Source organism: Danio rerio, chromosome 12 (assembly GCF_049306965.1).
Source record: "Danio rerio strain Tuebingen ecotype United States chromosome 12, GRCz12tu, whole genome shotgun sequence".
NCBI classification, from domain to species: Eukaryota; Metazoa; Chordata; class Actinopteri; order Cypriniformes; family Danionidae; genus Danio; species Danio rerio.
Genome location: NC_133187.1, coordinates 43,407,169 through 43,423,240, shown reverse-complemented (window position 1 = coordinate 43,423,240; position 16,072 = coordinate 43,407,169). Strand labels below are relative to the sequence as shown.

The 16,072-nt window shown below is 43.6% G+C and overlaps 54 non-coding genes across 54 annotated transcripts; all 54 read left to right on the top strand.

Annotated features, from left to right (window-relative positions):
• The first annotated feature begins 170 nt into the window (after positions 1–170).
• On the top strand, positions 171–244 carry trnat-agu (transfer RNA threonine (anticodon AGU)). The gene has a single exon. It is a non-coding gene; the product is annotated as a tRNA-Thr (tRNA).
• Positions 245–623: 379 nt separating this feature from the next.
• On the top strand, positions 624–697 carry trnat-agu (transfer RNA threonine (anticodon AGU)). The gene has a single exon. It is a non-coding gene; the product is annotated as a tRNA-Thr (tRNA).
• A 384-nt stretch (positions 698–1,081) lies between these two features.
• trnat-ugu (transfer RNA threonine (anticodon UGU)) lies at positions 1,082–1,155 on the top strand. Its single transcript has one exon. It is a non-coding gene; the product is annotated as a tRNA-Thr (tRNA).
• An 84-nt stretch (positions 1,156–1,239) lies between these two features.
• trnar-ucu (transfer RNA arginine (anticodon UCU)) lies at positions 1,240–1,328 on the top strand. Its single transcript is given in 2 exon segments — positions 1,240–1,276; positions 1,293–1,328. It is a non-coding gene; the product is annotated as a tRNA-Arg (tRNA).
• Positions 1,329–1,539: 211 nt separating this feature from the next.
• trnat-ugu (transfer RNA threonine (anticodon UGU)) lies at positions 1,540–1,613 on the top strand. Its single transcript has one exon. It is a non-coding gene; the product is annotated as a tRNA-Thr (tRNA).
• A 386-nt stretch (positions 1,614–1,999) lies between these two features.
• trnat-agu (transfer RNA threonine (anticodon AGU)) lies at positions 2,000–2,073 on the top strand. Its single transcript has one exon. It is a non-coding gene; the product is annotated as a tRNA-Thr (tRNA).
• An 84-nt stretch (positions 2,074–2,157) lies between these two features.
• trnar-ucu (transfer RNA arginine (anticodon UCU)) lies at positions 2,158–2,246 on the top strand. The gene is given in 2 exon segments: positions 2,158–2,194; positions 2,211–2,246. It is a non-coding gene; the product is annotated as a tRNA-Arg (tRNA).
• A 209-nt stretch (positions 2,247–2,455) lies between these two features.
• On the top strand, positions 2,456–2,528 carry trnat-ugu (transfer RNA threonine (anticodon UGU)). The gene has a single exon. It is a non-coding gene; the product is annotated as a tRNA-Thr (tRNA).
• A 387-nt stretch (positions 2,529–2,915) lies between these two features.
• trnat-agu (transfer RNA threonine (anticodon AGU)) lies at positions 2,916–2,989 on the top strand. The gene has a single exon. It is a non-coding gene; the product is annotated as a tRNA-Thr (tRNA).
• Positions 2,990–3,073: 84 nt separating this feature from the next.
• trnar-ucu (transfer RNA arginine (anticodon UCU)) lies at positions 3,074–3,162 on the top strand. The gene is given in 2 exon segments: positions 3,074–3,110; positions 3,127–3,162. It is a non-coding gene; the product is annotated as a tRNA-Arg (tRNA).
• A 213-nt stretch (positions 3,163–3,375) lies between these two features.
• Positions 3,376–3,449, top strand: trnat-agu (transfer RNA threonine (anticodon AGU)). The gene has a single exon. It is a non-coding gene; the product is annotated as a tRNA-Thr (tRNA).
• Positions 3,450–3,533: 84 nt separating this feature from the next.
• On the top strand, positions 3,534–3,622 carry trnar-ucu (transfer RNA arginine (anticodon UCU)). Its single transcript is given in 2 exon segments — positions 3,534–3,570; positions 3,587–3,622. It is a non-coding gene; the product is annotated as a tRNA-Arg (tRNA).
• Positions 3,623–3,835: 213 nt separating this feature from the next.
• Positions 3,836–3,908, top strand: trnat-agu (transfer RNA threonine (anticodon AGU)). The gene has a single exon. It is a non-coding gene; the product is annotated as a tRNA-Thr (tRNA).
• Positions 3,909–4,292: 384 nt separating this feature from the next.
• Positions 4,293–4,366, top strand: trnat-agu (transfer RNA threonine (anticodon AGU)). Its single transcript has one exon. It is a non-coding gene; the product is annotated as a tRNA-Thr (tRNA).
• Positions 4,367–4,450: 84 nt separating this feature from the next.
• On the top strand, positions 4,451–4,539 carry trnar-ucu (transfer RNA arginine (anticodon UCU)). Its single transcript is given in 2 exon segments — positions 4,451–4,487; positions 4,504–4,539. It is a non-coding gene; the product is annotated as a tRNA-Arg (tRNA).
• A 212-nt stretch (positions 4,540–4,751) lies between these two features.
• trnat-ugu (transfer RNA threonine (anticodon UGU)) lies at positions 4,752–4,825 on the top strand. The gene has a single exon. It is a non-coding gene; the product is annotated as a tRNA-Thr (tRNA).
• A 386-nt stretch (positions 4,826–5,211) lies between these two features.
• Positions 5,212–5,285, top strand: trnat-agu (transfer RNA threonine (anticodon AGU)). The gene has a single exon. It is a non-coding gene; the product is annotated as a tRNA-Thr (tRNA).
• Positions 5,286–5,664: 379 nt separating this feature from the next.
• On the top strand, positions 5,665–5,738 carry trnat-agu (transfer RNA threonine (anticodon AGU)). Its single transcript has one exon. It is a non-coding gene; the product is annotated as a tRNA-Thr (tRNA).
• A 384-nt stretch (positions 5,739–6,122) lies between these two features.
• trnat-agu (transfer RNA threonine (anticodon AGU)) lies at positions 6,123–6,196 on the top strand. The gene has a single exon. It is a non-coding gene; the product is annotated as a tRNA-Thr (tRNA).
• Positions 6,197–6,280: 84 nt separating this feature from the next.
• trnar-ucu (transfer RNA arginine (anticodon UCU)) lies at positions 6,281–6,369 on the top strand. Its single transcript is given in 2 exon segments — positions 6,281–6,317; positions 6,334–6,369. It is a non-coding gene; the product is annotated as a tRNA-Arg (tRNA).
• A 211-nt stretch (positions 6,370–6,580) lies between these two features.
• Positions 6,581–6,654, top strand: trnat-agu (transfer RNA threonine (anticodon AGU)). The gene has a single exon. It is a non-coding gene; the product is annotated as a tRNA-Thr (tRNA).
• A 386-nt stretch (positions 6,655–7,040) lies between these two features.
• trnat-agu (transfer RNA threonine (anticodon AGU)) lies at positions 7,041–7,114 on the top strand. Its single transcript has one exon. It is a non-coding gene; the product is annotated as a tRNA-Thr (tRNA).
• An 84-nt stretch (positions 7,115–7,198) lies between these two features.
• Positions 7,199–7,287, top strand: trnar-ucu (transfer RNA arginine (anticodon UCU)). Its single transcript is given in 2 exon segments — positions 7,199–7,235; positions 7,252–7,287. It is a non-coding gene; the product is annotated as a tRNA-Arg (tRNA).
• Positions 7,288–7,496: 209 nt separating this feature from the next.
• On the top strand, positions 7,497–7,569 carry trnat-ugu (transfer RNA threonine (anticodon UGU)). The gene has a single exon. It is a non-coding gene; the product is annotated as a tRNA-Thr (tRNA).
• Positions 7,570–7,956: 387 nt separating this feature from the next.
• On the top strand, positions 7,957–8,030 carry trnat-agu (transfer RNA threonine (anticodon AGU)). The gene has a single exon. It is a non-coding gene; the product is annotated as a tRNA-Thr (tRNA).
• An 84-nt stretch (positions 8,031–8,114) lies between these two features.
• Positions 8,115–8,203, top strand: trnar-ucu (transfer RNA arginine (anticodon UCU)). The gene is given in 2 exon segments: positions 8,115–8,151; positions 8,168–8,203. It is a non-coding gene; the product is annotated as a tRNA-Arg (tRNA).
• Positions 8,204–8,416: 213 nt separating this feature from the next.
• trnat-agu (transfer RNA threonine (anticodon AGU)) lies at positions 8,417–8,490 on the top strand. The gene has a single exon. It is a non-coding gene; the product is annotated as a tRNA-Thr (tRNA).
• An 84-nt stretch (positions 8,491–8,574) lies between these two features.
• On the top strand, positions 8,575–8,663 carry trnar-ucu (transfer RNA arginine (anticodon UCU)). Its single transcript is given in 2 exon segments — positions 8,575–8,611; positions 8,628–8,663. It is a non-coding gene; the product is annotated as a tRNA-Arg (tRNA).
• Positions 8,664–8,875: 212 nt separating this feature from the next.
• trnat-agu (transfer RNA threonine (anticodon AGU)) lies at positions 8,876–8,949 on the top strand. Its single transcript has one exon. It is a non-coding gene; the product is annotated as a tRNA-Thr (tRNA).
• Positions 8,950–9,033: 84 nt separating this feature from the next.
• Positions 9,034–9,122, top strand: trnar-ucu (transfer RNA arginine (anticodon UCU)). The gene is given in 2 exon segments: positions 9,034–9,070; positions 9,087–9,122. It is a non-coding gene; the product is annotated as a tRNA-Arg (tRNA).
• Positions 9,123–9,334: 212 nt separating this feature from the next.
• On the top strand, positions 9,335–9,408 carry trnat-ugu (transfer RNA threonine (anticodon UGU)). Its single transcript has one exon. It is a non-coding gene; the product is annotated as a tRNA-Thr (tRNA).
• Positions 9,409–9,786: 378 nt separating this feature from the next.
• trnat-agu (transfer RNA threonine (anticodon AGU)) lies at positions 9,787–9,860 on the top strand. The gene has a single exon. It is a non-coding gene; the product is annotated as a tRNA-Thr (tRNA).
• An 84-nt stretch (positions 9,861–9,944) lies between these two features.
• On the top strand, positions 9,945–10,033 carry trnar-ucu (transfer RNA arginine (anticodon UCU)). The gene is given in 2 exon segments: positions 9,945–9,981; positions 9,998–10,033. It is a non-coding gene; the product is annotated as a tRNA-Arg (tRNA).
• A 212-nt stretch (positions 10,034–10,245) lies between these two features.
• Positions 10,246–10,319, top strand: trnas-uga (transfer RNA serine (anticodon UGA)). Its single transcript has one exon. It is a non-coding gene; the product is annotated as a tRNA-Ser (tRNA).
• Positions 10,320–10,697: 378 nt separating this feature from the next.
• On the top strand, positions 10,698–10,771 carry trnat-agu (transfer RNA threonine (anticodon AGU)). Its single transcript has one exon. It is a non-coding gene; the product is annotated as a tRNA-Thr (tRNA).
• An 85-nt stretch (positions 10,772–10,856) lies between these two features.
• On the top strand, positions 10,857–10,945 carry trnar-ucu (transfer RNA arginine (anticodon UCU)). Its single transcript is given in 2 exon segments — positions 10,857–10,893; positions 10,910–10,945. It is a non-coding gene; the product is annotated as a tRNA-Arg (tRNA).
• A 212-nt stretch (positions 10,946–11,157) lies between these two features.
• trnat-agu (transfer RNA threonine (anticodon AGU)) lies at positions 11,158–11,231 on the top strand. The gene has a single exon. It is a non-coding gene; the product is annotated as a tRNA-Thr (tRNA).
• Positions 11,232–11,315: 84 nt separating this feature from the next.
• Positions 11,316–11,404, top strand: trnar-ucu (transfer RNA arginine (anticodon UCU)). Its single transcript is given in 2 exon segments — positions 11,316–11,352; positions 11,369–11,404. It is a non-coding gene; the product is annotated as a tRNA-Arg (tRNA).
• Positions 11,405–11,616: 212 nt separating this feature from the next.
• trnat-ugu (transfer RNA threonine (anticodon UGU)) lies at positions 11,617–11,690 on the top strand. Its single transcript has one exon. It is a non-coding gene; the product is annotated as a tRNA-Thr (tRNA).
• Positions 11,691–12,068: 378 nt separating this feature from the next.
• On the top strand, positions 12,069–12,142 carry trnat-agu (transfer RNA threonine (anticodon AGU)). The gene has a single exon. It is a non-coding gene; the product is annotated as a tRNA-Thr (tRNA).
• Positions 12,143–12,226: 84 nt separating this feature from the next.
• trnar-ucu (transfer RNA arginine (anticodon UCU)) lies at positions 12,227–12,315 on the top strand. The gene is given in 2 exon segments: positions 12,227–12,263; positions 12,280–12,315. It is a non-coding gene; the product is annotated as a tRNA-Arg (tRNA).
• Positions 12,316–12,527: 212 nt separating this feature from the next.
• trnat-agu (transfer RNA threonine (anticodon AGU)) lies at positions 12,528–12,601 on the top strand. Its single transcript has one exon. It is a non-coding gene; the product is annotated as a tRNA-Thr (tRNA).
• Positions 12,602–12,979: 378 nt separating this feature from the next.
• trnat-agu (transfer RNA threonine (anticodon AGU)) lies at positions 12,980–13,053 on the top strand. Its single transcript has one exon. It is a non-coding gene; the product is annotated as a tRNA-Thr (tRNA).
• An 85-nt stretch (positions 13,054–13,138) lies between these two features.
• Positions 13,139–13,227, top strand: trnar-ucu (transfer RNA arginine (anticodon UCU)). The gene is given in 2 exon segments: positions 13,139–13,175; positions 13,192–13,227. It is a non-coding gene; the product is annotated as a tRNA-Arg (tRNA).
• Positions 13,228–13,440: 213 nt separating this feature from the next.
• trnat-agu (transfer RNA threonine (anticodon AGU)) lies at positions 13,441–13,514 on the top strand. The gene has a single exon. It is a non-coding gene; the product is annotated as a tRNA-Thr (tRNA).
• An 84-nt stretch (positions 13,515–13,598) lies between these two features.
• Positions 13,599–13,687, top strand: trnar-ucu (transfer RNA arginine (anticodon UCU)). Its single transcript is given in 2 exon segments — positions 13,599–13,635; positions 13,652–13,687. It is a non-coding gene; the product is annotated as a tRNA-Arg (tRNA).
• A 213-nt stretch (positions 13,688–13,900) lies between these two features.
• Positions 13,901–13,974, top strand: trnat-agu (transfer RNA threonine (anticodon AGU)). The gene has a single exon. It is a non-coding gene; the product is annotated as a tRNA-Thr (tRNA).
• An 84-nt stretch (positions 13,975–14,058) lies between these two features.
• Positions 14,059–14,147, top strand: trnar-ucu (transfer RNA arginine (anticodon UCU)). Its single transcript is given in 2 exon segments — positions 14,059–14,095; positions 14,112–14,147. It is a non-coding gene; the product is annotated as a tRNA-Arg (tRNA).
• A 212-nt stretch (positions 14,148–14,359) lies between these two features.
• Positions 14,360–14,433, top strand: trnat-ugu (transfer RNA threonine (anticodon UGU)). Its single transcript has one exon. It is a non-coding gene; the product is annotated as a tRNA-Thr (tRNA).
• Positions 14,434–14,811: 378 nt separating this feature from the next.
• On the top strand, positions 14,812–14,885 carry trnat-agu (transfer RNA threonine (anticodon AGU)). The gene has a single exon. It is a non-coding gene; the product is annotated as a tRNA-Thr (tRNA).
• Positions 14,886–14,970: 85 nt separating this feature from the next.
• Positions 14,971–15,059, top strand: trnar-ucu (transfer RNA arginine (anticodon UCU)). The gene is given in 2 exon segments: positions 14,971–15,007; positions 15,024–15,059. It is a non-coding gene; the product is annotated as a tRNA-Arg (tRNA).
• A 212-nt stretch (positions 15,060–15,271) lies between these two features.
• Positions 15,272–15,345, top strand: trnat-agu (transfer RNA threonine (anticodon AGU)). Its single transcript has one exon. It is a non-coding gene; the product is annotated as a tRNA-Ala (tRNA).
• An 85-nt stretch (positions 15,346–15,430) lies between these two features.
• Positions 15,431–15,519, top strand: trnar-ucu (transfer RNA arginine (anticodon UCU)). The gene is given in 2 exon segments: positions 15,431–15,467; positions 15,484–15,519. It is a non-coding gene; the product is annotated as a tRNA-Arg (tRNA).
• A 213-nt stretch (positions 15,520–15,732) lies between these two features.
• On the top strand, positions 15,733–15,806 carry trnat-agu (transfer RNA threonine (anticodon AGU)). Its single transcript has one exon. It is a non-coding gene; the product is annotated as a tRNA-Thr (tRNA).
• The last annotated feature ends 266 nt before the right edge of the window (positions 15,807–16,072 follow it).

Here is a 16,072-nt window from a genome sequence, read left to right as displayed (position 1 = left end):
TGCCAACATTTTAGGCATCTGTCCATAACATTTTGCTTCTTTCTTTCATTGCTTCTTTCTTTCATTTCATTGCATTTTCTGCATCCTGACATGCTGGTTTTTGTTGTGTATTAGTTTTTTCTTCTTCGATTTTTGTTATCAGGCAAATGTTTCTTACAGTCATTTTTTGTGGCGCTGTGGCTTAGTTGGTCAAAGCGCCTGTCTAGTAAACAGGAGATCCTGAGTTCAAATCCCAGCAGTGCCTTGTACGCAGTTGCCTGGCTTTTATGGGCCAGAGACTACCAAAAAGTACTTTATCTGCAACAGTGCTACATAGAGTAGAGCTCTATGGGACAATGGATAGTGGATTGGACTTCTAGGCTGTGAGCTAAGCCATTCAAAGGTTGTGGGTTCGAGTCCCACCAGAGTCGTAAGCTTTGCCCTTTTTCTTCATTGACTTTGGTGTGGTCCGTTGCCAACATTTTAGGCATCTGTCCATAACGTTTTGCTTCTTTCTTTCGTTGCTTCTTTCTTTCATTTCATTGCATTTTCTGCATCCTGACATGCTGGTTTTTGTTGTGAATTAGTTTTTTTCTTCTTCGATTTTTGTTATCAGGCAAATGTTTCTTACAGTCAATTTTTGTGGCGCTGTGGCTTAGTTGGTCAAAGCGCCTGTCTAGTAAACAGGAGATCCTGGGTTCAAGTCCCAGCAGTGCCTTGTCTGCAGTTGGCTGGACTTATGGGCCAGAGACTACCAGAAATTACTTTATCTGCAACAGTGCTAGTGGAAGCAGAGCACTTGGGCTCTGTGGCGCGATGGATAGCGCATTGAACTTCTAGGCAGTTAGCTGAGCCATTCAAAGGTTGTGGGTTCGAGTCCCACCAGCGTCGTAAGCTTTGCCCTTTTTCTTCACTGACTTTGGTGTGGTCTGTTGCCAACATTTTAGGCATCTGTCCATAACGTTTTGCTTCTTTCTTTCGTTGCTTCTTTCTTTCATTTCATTGCATTTTCTGCATCCTGACATGCTGGTTTTTGTTGTGTATTAGTTTTTTCTTCTTCGATTTTTGTTATCAGGCAAATGTTTTTACAGTCAATTTTTGTGGCGCTGTGGCTTAGTTGGTCAAAGCGCCTGTCTAGTAAACAGGAGATCCTGGGTTCAAATCCCAGCAGTGCCTTGTCTGCAGTTGGCTGGACTTATGGGCCAGAGACTACCAAAAAGTACTTTATCTTCAACAGTGCTAGTGGAAGCAGCGCACTCGGGCTCTGTGGCGCAATGGATAGCGCATTGGACTTCTAGGCTGTTAGCTGAGCCATTCAAAGGTTGTGGGTTCGAGTCCCACCAGAGTCGTAAGCTTTGCCCTTATTTTTCACTGACTTTGGTGTGGTCTGTTGCCAACATTTTAGGCATCTGTCCATAACGTTTTGCTTCTTTCTTTCGTTGCTTCTTTCTTTCATTTCATTGCATTTTCTGCATCCTGACATGCTGGTTTTTGTTGTGTATTAGTTTTGTCTTCTTCGATTTTTGTTATCAGACAAATGTTTTTACAGTCAATTTTTGTGGCGCTGTGGCTTAGTTGGTCAAAGCGCCTGTCTAGTAAACAGGAGATCCTGGGTTCAAATCCCAGCAGTGCCTTGTACGCAGTTGGCTGGCTTTTATGGGCCAGAGACTACCTAAAATTACTTCATCTGCAACAGTGCTACATAGAGTAGAGCATTTAGGCTCTATGGGACAATGGATAGTGCATTGGACTTCTAGGCTGTGAGCTAAGCCATTCAAAAGTTGTGAGTTCCAGTCCCATCAGAGTCGTAAGGTTTGCCCTTTTTCTTCACTGACTTAGGTGTGGTCCGTTGCCAACATTTTAGGCATCTGTCCATAACATTTTGCTTCTTTCTTTCATTGCTTCTTTCTTTCATTTCATTGCATTTTCTGCATCCTGACATGCTGGTTTTTGTTGTGTATTAGTTTTTTCTTCTTCGATTTTTGTTATCAGGCAAATGTTTCTTACAGTCAATTTTTGTGGCGCTGTGGCTTAGTTGGTCAAAGCGCCTGACTAGTAAACAGGAGATCCTGGGTTCAAATCCCAGCAGTGCCTTGTCTGCAGTTGGCTTGACTTATGGGCCAGAGACTACCAAAAAGTACTTTATCTTCAACAGTGCTAGTGGAAGCAGAGCACTCGGGCTCTGTGGTGCAATGGATAGCGCATTGGACTTCTAGGCTGTTAGCTGAGCCATTCAAAGGTTGTGGGTTCGAGTCCCACCAGAGTCGTAAGCTTTGCCCTTATTTTTCACTGACTTTGGTGTGGTCTGTTGCCAACATTTTAGGCATCTGTCCATAACGTTTTGCTTCTTTCGTTGCTTCTTTCTTTCATTTCATTGCATTTTCTGCATCCTGACATGCTGGTTTTTGTTGTGAATTAGTTTTTTTCTTCTTCGATTTTTGTTATCAGGCAAATGTCTCCTACAGTTAATTTTTGTGGCGCTGTGGCTTAGTTGGTCAAAGTGCCTGTCTTGTAAACAGGAGATCCTGGGTTCAAATCCCAGCAGTCCGTTGTACGCAGTTGGCTGGCTTTTATGGGCCAGAGACTACCTAAAATTACTTTATCTGCAACAGTGCTAGTGGAAGCAGAGCACTCGGGCTCTGTGGGACAATGGATAGCGCATTGGACTTCTAGGCTGTGAGCTAAGCGATTCAAAAGTTGTGGGTTCGAGTCCCATCAGAGTCGTAAGGTTTACCCTTTTTCTTCACTGACTTAGGTGTGGTCCGTTGCCAAAATTTTAGGCATCTGTCCATAACATTTTGCTTCTTTCTTTCATTGCTTCTTTCTTTCATTTCATTGAATTTTCTGCATCCTGACATGCTGGTTTTTGTTGTGTATTAGTTTTTTCTTCTTCGATTTTTGTTATCAGGCAAATGTTTCTTACAGTCAATTTTTGTGGCGCTGTGGCTTAGTTGGTCAAAGCGCCTGTCTAGTAAACAGGAGATCCTGGGTTCAAATCCCAGCAGTGCCTTGTCTGCAGTTGGCTGGACTTATGGGCCAGAGACTACCAAAAAGTACTTTATCTTCAACAGTGCTAGTGGAAGCAGAGCACTCGGGCTCTTTGGCGCAATGGATAGCGCATTGGACTTCTAGGCTGTTAGCTGAGCCATTCAAAGGTTGTGGGTTCGAGTCCCACCAGAGTCGTAAGCTTTGCCCTTTTTCTTCATTGACTTTGGTGTGGTCCGTTGCCAACATTTTAGGCATCTGTCCATATTGTTTTGCTTCTTTCTTTCGTTGCTTCTTTCTTTCATTTCATTGCATTTTCTGCATCCTGACATGCTGGTTTTTGTTGTGAATTAGTTTTTTTCTTCTTCGATTTTTGTTATCAGGCAAATGTTTCTTACAGTCAATTTTTGTGGCGCTGTGGCTTAGTTGGTCAAAGCGCCTGTCTAGTAAACAGGAGATCCTGGGTTCAAATCCCAGCAGTGCCTTGTCTGCAGTTTGCTGGACTTATGGGCCAGAGACTACCAGAAATTACTTTATCTGCAACAGTGCTAGTGGAAGCAGAGCACTCGGGCTCTGTGGCGCAATGGATAGCGCATTGGACTTCTAGGCGGTTAGCTGAGCCATTCAAAGGTTGTGGGTTCGAGTCCCACCAGAGTCGTAAGCTTTGCCCTTTTTCTTCACTGACTTTGGTGTGGTCTGTTGCCAACATTTTAGGCATCTGTCCATAACGTTTTGCTTCTTTCTTTCGTTGCTTCTTTCTTTCATTTCATTGCATTTTCTGCATCCTGACATGCTGGTTTTTGTTGTGAATTAGTTTTTTTCTTCTTCGATTTTTGTTATCAGGCAAATGTTTCTTACAGTCAATTTTTGTGGCGCTGTGGCTTAGTTGGTCAAAGCGCCTGTCTAGTAAACAGGAGATCCTGGGTCAAATCCCAGCAGTGCCTTGTCTGCAGTTGGCTGGACTTATGGGCCAGAGACTACCAAAAAGTACTTTATCTGCAACAGTGCTAGCGGAAGCAGAGCACTCGAGCTCTGTGGCGCAATGGATAGTGCATTGGACTTCTAGACTGTTAGCTGAGCTATTCTAAGGTTGTGGGTTCGAGTCCCACCAGCGTCGTAAGCTTTGCCCTTTTTCTTCACTGACTTTGGTGTGGTCTGTTGCCAACATTTTAGGCATCTGTCCATAACGTTTTGCTTCTTTCTTTCGTTGCTTCTTTCTTTCATTTCATTGCATTTTCTGCATCCTGACATGCTGGTTTTTGTTGTGTATTAGTTTTTTCTTCTTCGATTTTTGTTATCAGGCAAATGTTTTTACAGTCAATTTTTGTGGCGCTGTGGCTTAGTTGGTCAAAGCGCCTGTCTAGTAATCAGGAAATCCTGGGTTCAAATCCCAGCAGTGCCTTGTCTGCAGTTGGCTGGACTTATGGGCCAGAGACTACCAAAAAGTACTTTATCTTCAACAGTGCTAGTGGAAGCAGAGCACTCGGGCTCTGTGGCGCAATGGATAGCGCATTCGACTTCTAGGCTGTTAGCTGAGCCATTCAAAGGTTGTGGGTTCGAGTCCCACCAGAGTCGTAAGCTTTGCCCTTTTTTTTCACTGACTTTGGTGTGGTCTGTTGCCAACATTTTAGGCATCTGTCCATAACGTTTTGCTTCTTTCTTTCGTTGCTTCTTTCTTTCATTTCATTGCATTTTCTGCATCCTGACATGCTGGTTTTTGTTGTGTATTAGTTTTTTCTTCTTCGATTTTTGTTATCAGGCAAATTTCTCCTACAGTTAAATATAGTGGCGCTGTGGCTTAGTTGGTCAAAGCGCCTGTCTTGTAAACAGGACATCCTGGGTTCAGATCCCAGCAGTGCCTTGTACGCAGTTGGCTGGCTTTTATGGGCCAGAGACTACCTAAAATTACTTTATCTGCAACAGTGCTACATAGAGTAGAGCACTTAGGCTCTATGGGACAATGGATAGTGCATTGGACTTCTAGGCTGTGAGCTAAGCCATTCAAAAGTTGTGAGTTCCAGTCCCATCAGAGTCGTAAGGTTTGCCCTTTTTCTTCACTGACTTAGGTGTGGTCCATTGCCAACATTTTAGGCATCTGTCCATAACATTTTGCTTCTTTCTTTCATTGCTTCTTTCTTTCATTTCATTGCATTTTCTGCATCCTGACATGCTGGTTTTTGTTGTGTATTAGTTTTTTCTTCTTCGATTTTTGTTATCAGGCAAATGTTTCTTACAGTCATTTTTTGTGGCGCTGTGGCTTAGTTGGTCAAAGCGCCTGTCTAGTAAACAGGAGATCCTGAGTTCAAATCCCAGCAGTGCCTTGTACGCAGTTGCCTGGCTTTTATGGGCCAGAGACTACCAAAAAGTACTTTATCTGCAACAGTGCTACATAGAGTAGAGCTCTATGGGACAATGGATAGTGGATTGGACTTCTAGGCTGTGAGCTAAGCCATTCAAAGGTTGTGGGTTCGAGTCCCACCAGAGTCGTAAGCTTTGCCCTTTTTCTTCATTGACTTTGGTGTGGTCCGTTGCCAACATTTTAGGCATCTGTCCATAACGTTTTGCTTCTTTCTTTCGTTGCTTCTTTCTTTCATTTCATTGCATTTTCTGCATCCTGACATGCTGGTTTTTGTTGTGAATTAGTTTTTTTCTTCTTCGATTTTTGTTATCAGGCAAATGTTTCTTACAGTCAATTTTTGTGGCGCTGTGGCTTAGTTGGTCAAAGCGCCTGTCTAGTAAACAGGAGATCCTGGGTTCAAGTCCCAGCAGTGCCTTGTCTGCAGTTGGCTGGACTTATGGGCCAGAGACTACCAGAAATTACTTTATCTGCAACAGTGCTAGTGGAAGCAGAGCACTTGGGCTCTGTGGCGCGATGGATAGCGCATTGAACTTCTAGGCAGTTAGCTGAGCCATTCAAAGGTTGTGGGTTCGAGTCCCATCAGCGTCGTAAGCTTTGCCCTTTTTCTTCACTGACTTTGGTGTGGTCTGTTGCCAACATTTTAGGCATCTGTCCATAACGTTTTGCTTCTTTCTTTCGTTGCTTCTTTCTTTCATTTCATTGCATTTTCTGCATCCTGACATGCTGGTTTTTGTTGTGTATTAGTTTTTTCTTCTTCGATTTTTGTTATCAGGCAAATGTTTTTACAGTCAATTTTTGTGGCGCTGTGGCTTAGTTGGTCAAAGCGCCTGTCTAGTAAACAGGAGATCCTGGGTTCAAATCCCAGCAGTGCCTTGTCTGCAGTTGGCTGGACTTATGGGCCAGAGACTACCAAAAAGTACTTTATCTTCAACAGTGCTAGTGGAAGCAGCGCACTCGGGCTCTGTGGCGCAATGGATAGCGCATTGGACTTCTAGGCTGTTAGCTGAGCCATTCAAAGGTTGTGGGTTCGAGTCCCACCAGAGTCGTAAGCTTTGCCCTTATTTTTCACTGACTTTGGTGTGGTCTGTTGCCAACATTTTAGGCATCTGTCCATAACGTTTTGCTTCTTTCTTTCGTTGCTTCTTTCTTTCATTTCATTGCATTTTCTGCATCCTGACATGCTGGTTTTTGTTGTGTATTAGTTTTGTCTTCTTCGATTTTTGTTATCAGACAAATGTTTTTACAGTCAATTTTTGTGGCGCTGTGGCTTAGTTGGTCAAAGCGCCTGTCTAGTAAACAGGAGATCCTGGGTTCAAATCCCAGCAGTGCCTTGTACGCAGTTGGCTGGCTTTTATGGGCCAGAGACTACCTAAAATTACTTCATCTGCAACAGTGCTACATAGAGTAGAGCATTTAGGCTCTATGGGACAATGGATAGTGCATTGGACTTCTAGGCTGTGAGCTAAGCCATTCAAAAGTTGTGAGTTCCAGTCCCATCAGAGTCGTAAGGTTTGCCCTTTTTCTTCACTGACTTAGGTGTGGTCCGTTGCCAACATTTTAGGCATCTGTCCATAACATTTTGCTTCTTTCTTTCATTGCTTCTTTCTTTCATTTCATTGCATTTTCTGCATCCTGACATGCTGGTTTTTGTTGTGTATTAGTTTTTTCTTCTTCGATTTTTGTTATCAGGCAAATGTTTCTTACAGTCAATTTTTGTGGCGCTGTGGCTTAGTTGGTCAAAGCGCCTGACTAGTAAACAGGAGATCCTGGGTTCAAATCCCAGCAGTGCCTTGTCTGCAGTTGGCTTGACTTATGGGCCAGAGACTACCAAAAAGTACTTTATCTTCAACAGTGCTAGTGGAAGCAGAGCACTCGGGCTCTGTTGTGCAATGGATAGCGCATTGGACTTCTAGGCTGTTAGCTGAGCCATTCAAAGGTTGTGGGTTCGAGTCCCACCAGAGTCGTAAGCTTTGCCCTTATTTTTCACTGACTTTGGTGTGGTCTGTTGCCAACATTTTAGGCATCTGTCCATAACGTTTTGCTTCTTTCGTTGCTTCTTTCTTTCATTTCATTGCATTTTCTGCATCCTGACATGCTGGTTTTTGTTGTGAATTAGTTTTTTTCTTCTTCGATTTTTGTTATCAGGCAAATGTCTCCTACAGTTAATTTTTGTGGCGCTGTGGCTTAGTTGGTCAAAGTGCCTGTCTTGTAAACAGGAGATCCTGGGTTCAAATCCCAGCAGTCCGTTGTACGCAGTTGGCTGGCTTTTATGGGCCAGAGACTACCTAAAATTACTTTATCTGCAACAGTGCTAGTGGAAGCAGAGCACTCGGGCTCTGTGGGACAATGGATAGCGCATTGGACTTCTAGGCTGTGAGCTAAGCGATTCAAAAGTTGTGGGTTCGAGTCCCATCAGAGTCGTAAGGTTTACCCTTTTTCTTCACTGACTTAGGTGTGGTCCGTTGCCAAAATTTTAGGCATCTGTCCATAACATTTTGCTTCTTTCTTTCATTGCTTCTTTCTTTCATTTCATTGAATTTTCTGCATCCTGACATGCTGGTTTTTGTTGTGTATTAGTTTTTTCTTCTTCGATTTTTGTTATCAGGCAAATGTTTCTTACAGTCAATTTTTGTGGCACTGTGGCTTAGTTGGTCAAAGCGCCTGTCTAGTAAACAGGAGATCCTGGGTTCAAATCCCAGCAGTGCCTTGTCTGCAGTTGGCTGGACTTATGGGCCAGAGACTACCAAAAAGTACTTTATCTTCAACAGTGCTAGTGGAAGCAGAGCACTCGGGCTCTTTGGCGCAATGGATAGCGCATTGGACTTCTAGGCTGTTAGCTGAGCCATTCAAAGGTTGTGGGTTCGAGTCCCACCAGAGTCGTAAGCTTTGCCCTTTTTCTTCATTGACTTTGGTGTGGTCCGTTGCCAACATTTTAGGCATCTGTCCATATTGTTTTGCTTCTTTCTTTCGTTGCTTCTTTCTTTCATTTCATTGCATTTTCTGCATCCTGACATGCTGGTTTTTGTTGTGAATTAGTTTTTTTCTTCTTCGATTTTTGTTATCAGGCAAATGTTTCTTACAGTCAATTTCTGTGGCGCTGTGGCTTAGTTGGTCTAAGCGCCTGTCTAGTAAACAGGAGATCCTGGGTTCAAATCCCAGCAGTGCCTTGTCTGCAGTTGGCTGGACTTATGGGCCAGAGACTACCAAAAAGTACTTTATCTGCAACAGTGCTAGTGGAAGCAGAGCACTCGGGCTCTGTGGCGCAATGGAGAGCGCATTGGACTTCTAGGCTGTTAGCTGAGCCATTCAAAGGTTGTGGGTTCGAGTCCCACCAGAGTCGTAAGCTTTACCCTTAATCTTCACTGACTTTGGTGTGGTCTGTTGCCAACATTTTAGGCATCTGTCCATAACGTTTGGCTTCTTTCTTTTGTTGCTTCTTTCTTTCATTTCATTGCATTCTCTGCATCCTGACATGCTGGTTTTTGTTGTGTATTAGTTTTTTCTTCTTCGATTTTTGTTATCAGGCAAATGTTTCTTACACTCAATTTTTGTGGCGCTGTGGCTTAGTTGGTCAAAGCGCCTGTCTAGTAAACAGGAGATCCTGGGTTCAAATCCCAGCAGTGCCTTGTCTGCAGTTGGCTGGACTTATGGGCCAGAGACTACCAAAAAGTACTTTATCTGCAACAGTGCTAGTGGAAGCAGAGCACTTGGGCTCTTTGGCGCAATGGATAGCGCATTGGACTTCTAGGCTGTTAGCTGAGCCATTCAAAGGTTGTGGGTTCGAGTCCCACCAGAGTCGTAAGCTTTGCCCTTATTCTTCACTGACTTTGGTGTGGTCTGTTGCCAACATTTTAGGCATCTGTCCATAACGTTTTGCTTCTTTCTTTCGTTGCTTCTTTCTTTCATTTCATTGCATTTTCTGCATCCTGACATGCTGGTTTTTGTTGTGTATTAGTTTTTTCTTCTTCGATTTTTGTTATCAGGCAAATTTCTCCTACAGTTAAGTTTAGTGGCGCTGTGGCTTAGTTGGTCAAAGCGCCTGTCTTGTAAACAGGAGATCCTGGGTTCAAATCCCAGCAGTGCCTTGTACGCAGTTGGCTGGCTTTTATGGGCCAGAGACTACCTAAAATTACTTTATCTGCAACAGTGCTACATAGAGTAGAGCTCTATGGGACAATGGATAGTGCATTGGACTTCTAAGCTGTGAGCTAAGCCATTCAAAAGTTGTGGGTTCGAGTCCCACCAGAGTCGTAAGCTTTGCCCTTAATCTTCACTGACTTTGGTGTGGTCTGTTGCCAACATTTTAGGCATCTGTCCATAACGTTTGGCTTCTTTCTTTCGTTGCTTCTTTCTTTCATTTCATTGCATTTTCTGCATCCTGACATGCTGGTTTTTGTTGTGTATTAGTTTTTTCTTCTTCGATTTTTGTTATCAGGCAAATGTTTCTTACAGTCAATTTTTGTGGCGCTGTGGCTTAGTTGGTCAAAGCGCCTGTCTAGTAAACAGGAGATCCTGGGTTCAAATCCCAGCAGTGCCTTGTCTGCAGTTGGCTGGACTTATGGGCCAGAGACTACCAAAAAGTACTTTATCTGCAACAGTGCTAGTGGAAGCAGAGCACTTGGGCTCTTTGGCGCAATGGATAGCGCATTGGACTTCTAGGCTGTTAGCTGAGCCATTCAAAGGTTGTGGGTTCGAGTCCCACCAGAGTCGTAAGCTTTGCCCTTATTCTTCACTGACTTTGGTGTGGTCTGTTGCCAACATTTTAGGCATCTGTCCATAACGTTTTGCTTCTTTCTTTCGTTGCTTCTTTCTTTCATTTCATTGCATTTTCTGCATCCTGACATGCTGGTTTTTGTTGTGTATTAGTTTTTTCTTCTTCGATTTTTGTTATCAGGCAAATTTCTCCTACAGTTAAGTTTAGTGGCGCTGTGGCTTAGTTGGTCAAAGCGCCTGTCTTGAAAACAGGAGATCCTGGGTTCAAATCCCAGCAGTGCCTTGTACGCAGTTGGCTGGCTTTTATGGGCCAGAGACTACCTAAAATTACTTTATCTGCAACAGTGCTACATAGAGTAGAGCTCTATGGGACAATGGATAGTGCATTGGACTTCTAGGCTGTGAGCTAAGCCATTCAAAAGTTGTGAGTTCCAGTCCCATCAGAGTCGTAAGGTTTGCCCTTTTTCTTCACTGACTTAGGTGTGGTCCATTGCCAACATTTTAGGCATCTGTCCATAACATTTTGCTTCTTTCTTTCATTGCTTCTTTCTTTCATTTCATTGCATTTTCTGCATCCTGACATGCTGGTTTTTGTTGTGTATTAGTTTTTTCTTCTTCGATTTTTGTTATCAGGCAAATGTTTCTTAGAGTCAATTTTTGTGGCGCTGTGGCTTAGTTGGTCAAAGCGCCTGTCTAGTAAATAGGAGATCCTGGGTTCAAATCCCAGCAGTGCCTTGTACGCAGTTGGCTGGCTTTTATGGGCCAGAGACTACCAAAAATTACTTTATCTGCAACAGTGCTAGCAGAAGCCGAGCACCCAGGCTCTGTGGCGCAATGGATAGCGCATTGGACTTCTAGGCTGTTAGCTGAGCCATTCAAAGGTTGTGGGTTCGAGTCCCACCAGAGTCGTAAGCTTTACCCTTAATCTTCACTGACTTTGGTGTGGTCTGTTGCCAACATTTTAGGCATCTGTCCATAACGTTTGGCTTCTTTCTTTTGTTGCTTCTTTCTTTCATTTCATTGCATTCTCTGCATCCTGACATGCTGGTTTTTGTTGTGTATTAGTTTTTTCTTCTTCGATTTTTGTTATCAGGCAAATGTTTCTTACAGTCAATTTTTGTGGCGCTGTGGCTTAGTTGGTCAAAGCGCCTGTCTAGTAAACAGGAGATCCTGGGTTCAAATCCCAGCAGTGCCTTGTCTGCAGTTGGCTGGACTTATGGGCCAGAGACTACCAAAAAGTACTTTATCTGCAACAGTGCTAGTGGAAGCAGAGCACTTGGGCTCTTTGGCGCAATGGATAGCGCATTGGACTTCTAGGCTGTTAGCTGAGCCATTCAAAGGTTGTGGGTTCGAGTCCCACCAGAGTCGTAAGCTTTGCCCTTATTCTTCACTGACTTTGGTGTGGTCTGTTGCCAACATTTTAGGCATCTGTCCATAACGTTTTGCTTCTTTCTTTCGTTGCTTCTTTCTTTCATTTCATTGCATTTTCTGCATCCTGACATGCTGGTTTTTGTTGTGTATTAGTTTTTTCTTCTTCGATTTTTGTTATCAGGCAAATTTCTCCTACAGTTAAGTTTAGTGGCGCTGTGGCTTAGTTGGTCAAAGCGCCTGTCTTGTAAACAGGAGATCCTGGGTTCAAATCCCAGCAGTGCCTTGTACGCAGTTGGCTGGCTTTTATGGGCCAGAGACTACCTAAAATTACTTTATCTGCAACAGTGCTACATAGAGTAGAGCTCTATGGGACAATGGATAGTGCATTGGACTTCTAAGCTGTGAGCTAAGCCATTCAAAAGTTGTGGGTTCGAGTCCCACCAGAGTCGTAAGCTTTGCCCTTAATCTTCACTGACTTTGGTGTGGTCTGTTGCCAACATTTTAGGCATCTGTCCATAACGTTTGGCTTCTTTCTTTCGTTGCTTCTTTCTTTCATTTCATTGCATTTTCTGCATCCTGACATGCTGGTTTTTGTTGTGTATTAGTTTTTTCTTCTTCGATTTTTGTTATCAGGCAAATGTTTCTTACAGTCAATTTTTGTGGCGCTGTGGCTTAGTTGGTCAAAGCGCCTGTCTAGTAAACAGGAGATCCTGGGTTCAAATCCCAGCAGTGCCTTGTCTGCAGTTGGCTGGACTTATGGGCCAGAGACTACCAAAAAGTACTTTATCTGCAACAGTGCTAGTGGAAGCAGAGCACTTGGGCTCTTTGGCGCAATGGATAGCGCATTGGACTTCTAGGCTGTTAGCTGAGCCATTCAAAGGTTGTGGGTTCGAGTCCCACCAGAGTCGTAAGCTTTGCCCTTATTCTTCACTGACTTTGGTGTGGTCTGTTGCCAACATTTTAGGCATCTGTCCATAACGTTTTGCTTCTTTCTTTCGTTGCTTCTTTCTTTCATTTCATTGCATTTTCTGCATCCTGACATGCTGGTTTTTGTTGTGTATTAGTTTTTTCTTCTTCGATTTTTGTTATCAGGCAAATTTCTCCTACAGTTAAGTTTAGTGGCGCTGTGGCTTAGTTGGTCAAAGCGCCTGTCTTGTAAACAGGAGATCCTGGGTTCAAATCCCAGCAGTGCCTTGTACGCAGTTGGCTGGCTTTTATGGGCCAGAGACTACCTAAAATTACTTTATCTGCAACAGTGCTACATAGAGTAGAGCTCTATGGGACAATGGATAGTGCATTGGACTTCTAGGCTGTGAGCTAAGCCATTCAAAAGTTGTGAGTTCCAGTCCCATCAGAGTCGTAAGGTTTGCCCTTTTTCTTCACTGACTTAGGTGTGGTCCATTGCCAACATTTTAGGCATCTGTCCATAACATTTTGCTTCTTTCTTTCATTGCTTCTTTCTTTCATTTCATTGCATTTTCTGCATCCTGACATGCTGGTTTTTGTTGTGTATTAGTTTTTTCTTCTTCGATTTTTGTTATCAGGCAAATGTTTCTTAGAGTCAATTTTTGTGGCGCTGTGGCTTAGTTGGTCAAAGCGCCTGTCTAGTAAATAGGAGATCCTGGGTTCAAATCCCAGCAGTGCCTTGTACGCAGTTGGCTGGCTTTTATGGGCCAGAGACTACCAAAAATTACTTTATCTGCAACAGTGCTAGCAGAAGCCGAGCACCCAGGCTCTGTGGCGCAATGGATAGCGCATTGGACTTCTAGGCTGTTAGCTGAGCCATTCAAAGGTTGTGGGTTCGAGTCCCATCAGAGTCGTAAGGTTTGCCCTTTTTCTTCACTGACTTAGGTGTGGTCCATTGCCAACATTTTAGGCATCTGTCCATAACATTTTGCTTCTTTCTTTCGTTGCTTCTTTCTTTCATTTCATTGCATTTTCTGCATCCTGACATGCTGGTTTTTGTTGTGAATTAGTTTTTTTCTTCTTCGATTTTTGTTATCAGGCAAATGTTTCTTACAGTCAATTTTTGTGGCGCTGTGGCTTAGTTGGTCAAAGCGCCTGTCTAGTAAACAGGAGATCCTGGGTTCAAATCCCAGCAGTGCCTTGTCTGCAGTTGGCTGGACTTATGGGCCAGAGACTACCAGAAATTACTTTATCTGCAACAGTGCTAGTGGAAGCAGAGCACTCGGGCTCTGTGGCGCAATGGATAGCGCATTGGACTTCTAGGCGGTTAGCTGAGCCATTCAAAGGTTGTGGGTTCGAGTCCCACCAGAGTCGTAAGCTTTGCCCTTTTTCTTCACTGACTTTGGTGTGGTCTGTTGCCAACATTTTAGGCATCTGTCCATAACGTTTTGCTTCTTTCTTTCGTTGCTTCTTTCTTTCATTTCATTGCATTTTCTGCATCCTGACATGCTGGTTTTTGTTGTGAATTAGTTTTTTTCTTCTTCGATTTTTGTTATCAGGCAAATGTTTCTTACAGTCAATTTCTGTGGCGCTGTGGCTTAGTTGGTCAAAGCGCCTGTCTAGTAAACAGGAGATCCTGGGTTCAAATCCCAGCAGTGCCTTGTCTGCAGTTGGCTGGACTTATGGGCCAGAGACTACCAAAAAGTACTTTATCTGCAACAGTGCTAGTGGAAGCAGAGCACTCGGGCTCTGTGGCGCAATGGAGAGCGCATTGGACTTCTAGGCTGTTAGCTGAGCCATTCAAAGGTTGTGGGTTCGAGTCCCACCAGAGTCGTAAGCTTTACCCTTAATCTTCACTGACTTTGGTGTGGTCTGTTGCCAACATTTTAGGCATCTGTCCATAACGTTTGGCTTCTTTCTTTTGTTGCTTCTTTCTTTCATTTCATTGCATTCTCTGCATCCTGACATGCTGGTTTTTGTTGTGTATTAGTTTTTTCTTCTTCGATTTTTGTTATCAGGCAAATGTTTCTTACAGTTAAGTTTAGTGGCGCTGTGGCTTAGTTGGTCAAAGCGCCTGTCTTGTAAACAGGAGATCCTGGGCTCAAATCCCAGCAGTGCCTTGTACGCAGTTGGCTGGCTTTTATGGGCCAGAGACTACCTAAAATTACTTTATCTGCAACAGTGCTACATAGAGTAGAGCTCTATGGGACAATGGATAGTGCATTGGACTTCTAGGCTGTGAGCTAAGCCATTCAAAAGTTGTGAGTTCCAGTCCCATCAGAGTCGTAAGGTTTGCCCTTTTTCTTCACTGACTTAGGTGTGGTCCATTGCCAACATTTTAGGCATCTGTCCATAACATTTTGCTTCTTTCTTTCATTGCTTCTTTCTTTCATTTCATTGCATTTTCTGCATCCTGACATGCTGGTTTTTGTTGTGTATTAGTTTTTTCTTCTTCGATTTTTGTTATCAGGCAAATGTTTCTTACAGTCAATTTTTGTGGCGCTGTGGCTTAGTTGGTCAAAGCGCCTGTCTAGTAAATAGGAGATCCTGGGTTCAAATCCCAGCAGTGCCTTGTACGCAGTTGGCTGGATTTTATGGGCCAGAGACTACCAAAAATTACGTTATCTGCAACAGTGCTAGCAGAAGCCGAGCACCCAGGCTCTGTGGCGCAATGGATAGCGCATTGGACTTCTAGGCTGTTAGCTGAGCCATTCAAAGGTTGTGGGTTCGAGTCCCACCAGAGTCGTAAGCTTTGCCCTTTTTCTTCATTGACTTAGGTGTGGTCCATTGCCAACATTTTAGGCATCTGTCCATAACATTTTGCTTCTTTCTTTCATTGCTTCTTTCTTTCATTTCATTGCATTTTCTGCATCCTGACATGCTGGTTTTTGTTGTGTATTAGTTTTTTCTTCTTCGATTTTTGTTATCAGGCAAATGTTTCTTACAGGCAATTTTTGTGGCGCTGTGGCTTAGTTGGTCAAAGCGCCTGTCTAGCAAACAGGAGATCCTGGGTTCAAATCCCAGCAGTGCCTTGTGCGCAGTTGGCTGGCTTTTATGGGCCAGAGACTACCAAAAATTACTTTATCTGCAACAGTGCTAGCAGAAGCAGAGCACCCAGGCTCTGTGGCGCAATGGATAGCGCATTGGACTTCTAGGCTGTTAGCTGAGCCATTCAAAGGTTGTGGGTTCGAGTCCCACCAGAGTCGTAAGCTTTGCCCTTTTTCTTCATTGACTTTGGTGTGGTCCGTTGCCAACATTTTAGGCATCTGTCCATAACGTTTTGCTTCTTTCTTTCGTTGCTTCTTTCTTTCATTTCATTGCATTTTCTGCATCCTGACATGCTGGTTTTTGTTGTGAATTAGTTTTTTTCTTCTTCGATTTTTGTTATCAGGCAAATGTTTCTTACTGTCAATTTTTGTGGCGCTGTGGCTTAGTTGGTCAAAGCGCCTGTCTAGTAAACAGGAGATCCTGGGTTCAAATCCCAGCAGTGCCTTGTCTGCAGTTGGCTGGACTTATGGGCCAGAGACTACCAAAAAGTACTTTATCTGCAACAGTGCTAGTGGAAGCAGAGCACTCGGGCTCTATGGCGGAATGGATAGCGCATTGGACTTCTAGGCTGTTAGCTGAGCCATTCAAAGGTTGTGGGTTCGAGTCCCACCAGAGTCGTAAGCTTTACCCTTATTCTTCACTGACTTTGGTGTGGTCTGTTGCCAACATTTTAGGCATCTGTCCATATTGTTTTGCTTCTTTCTTTCGTTG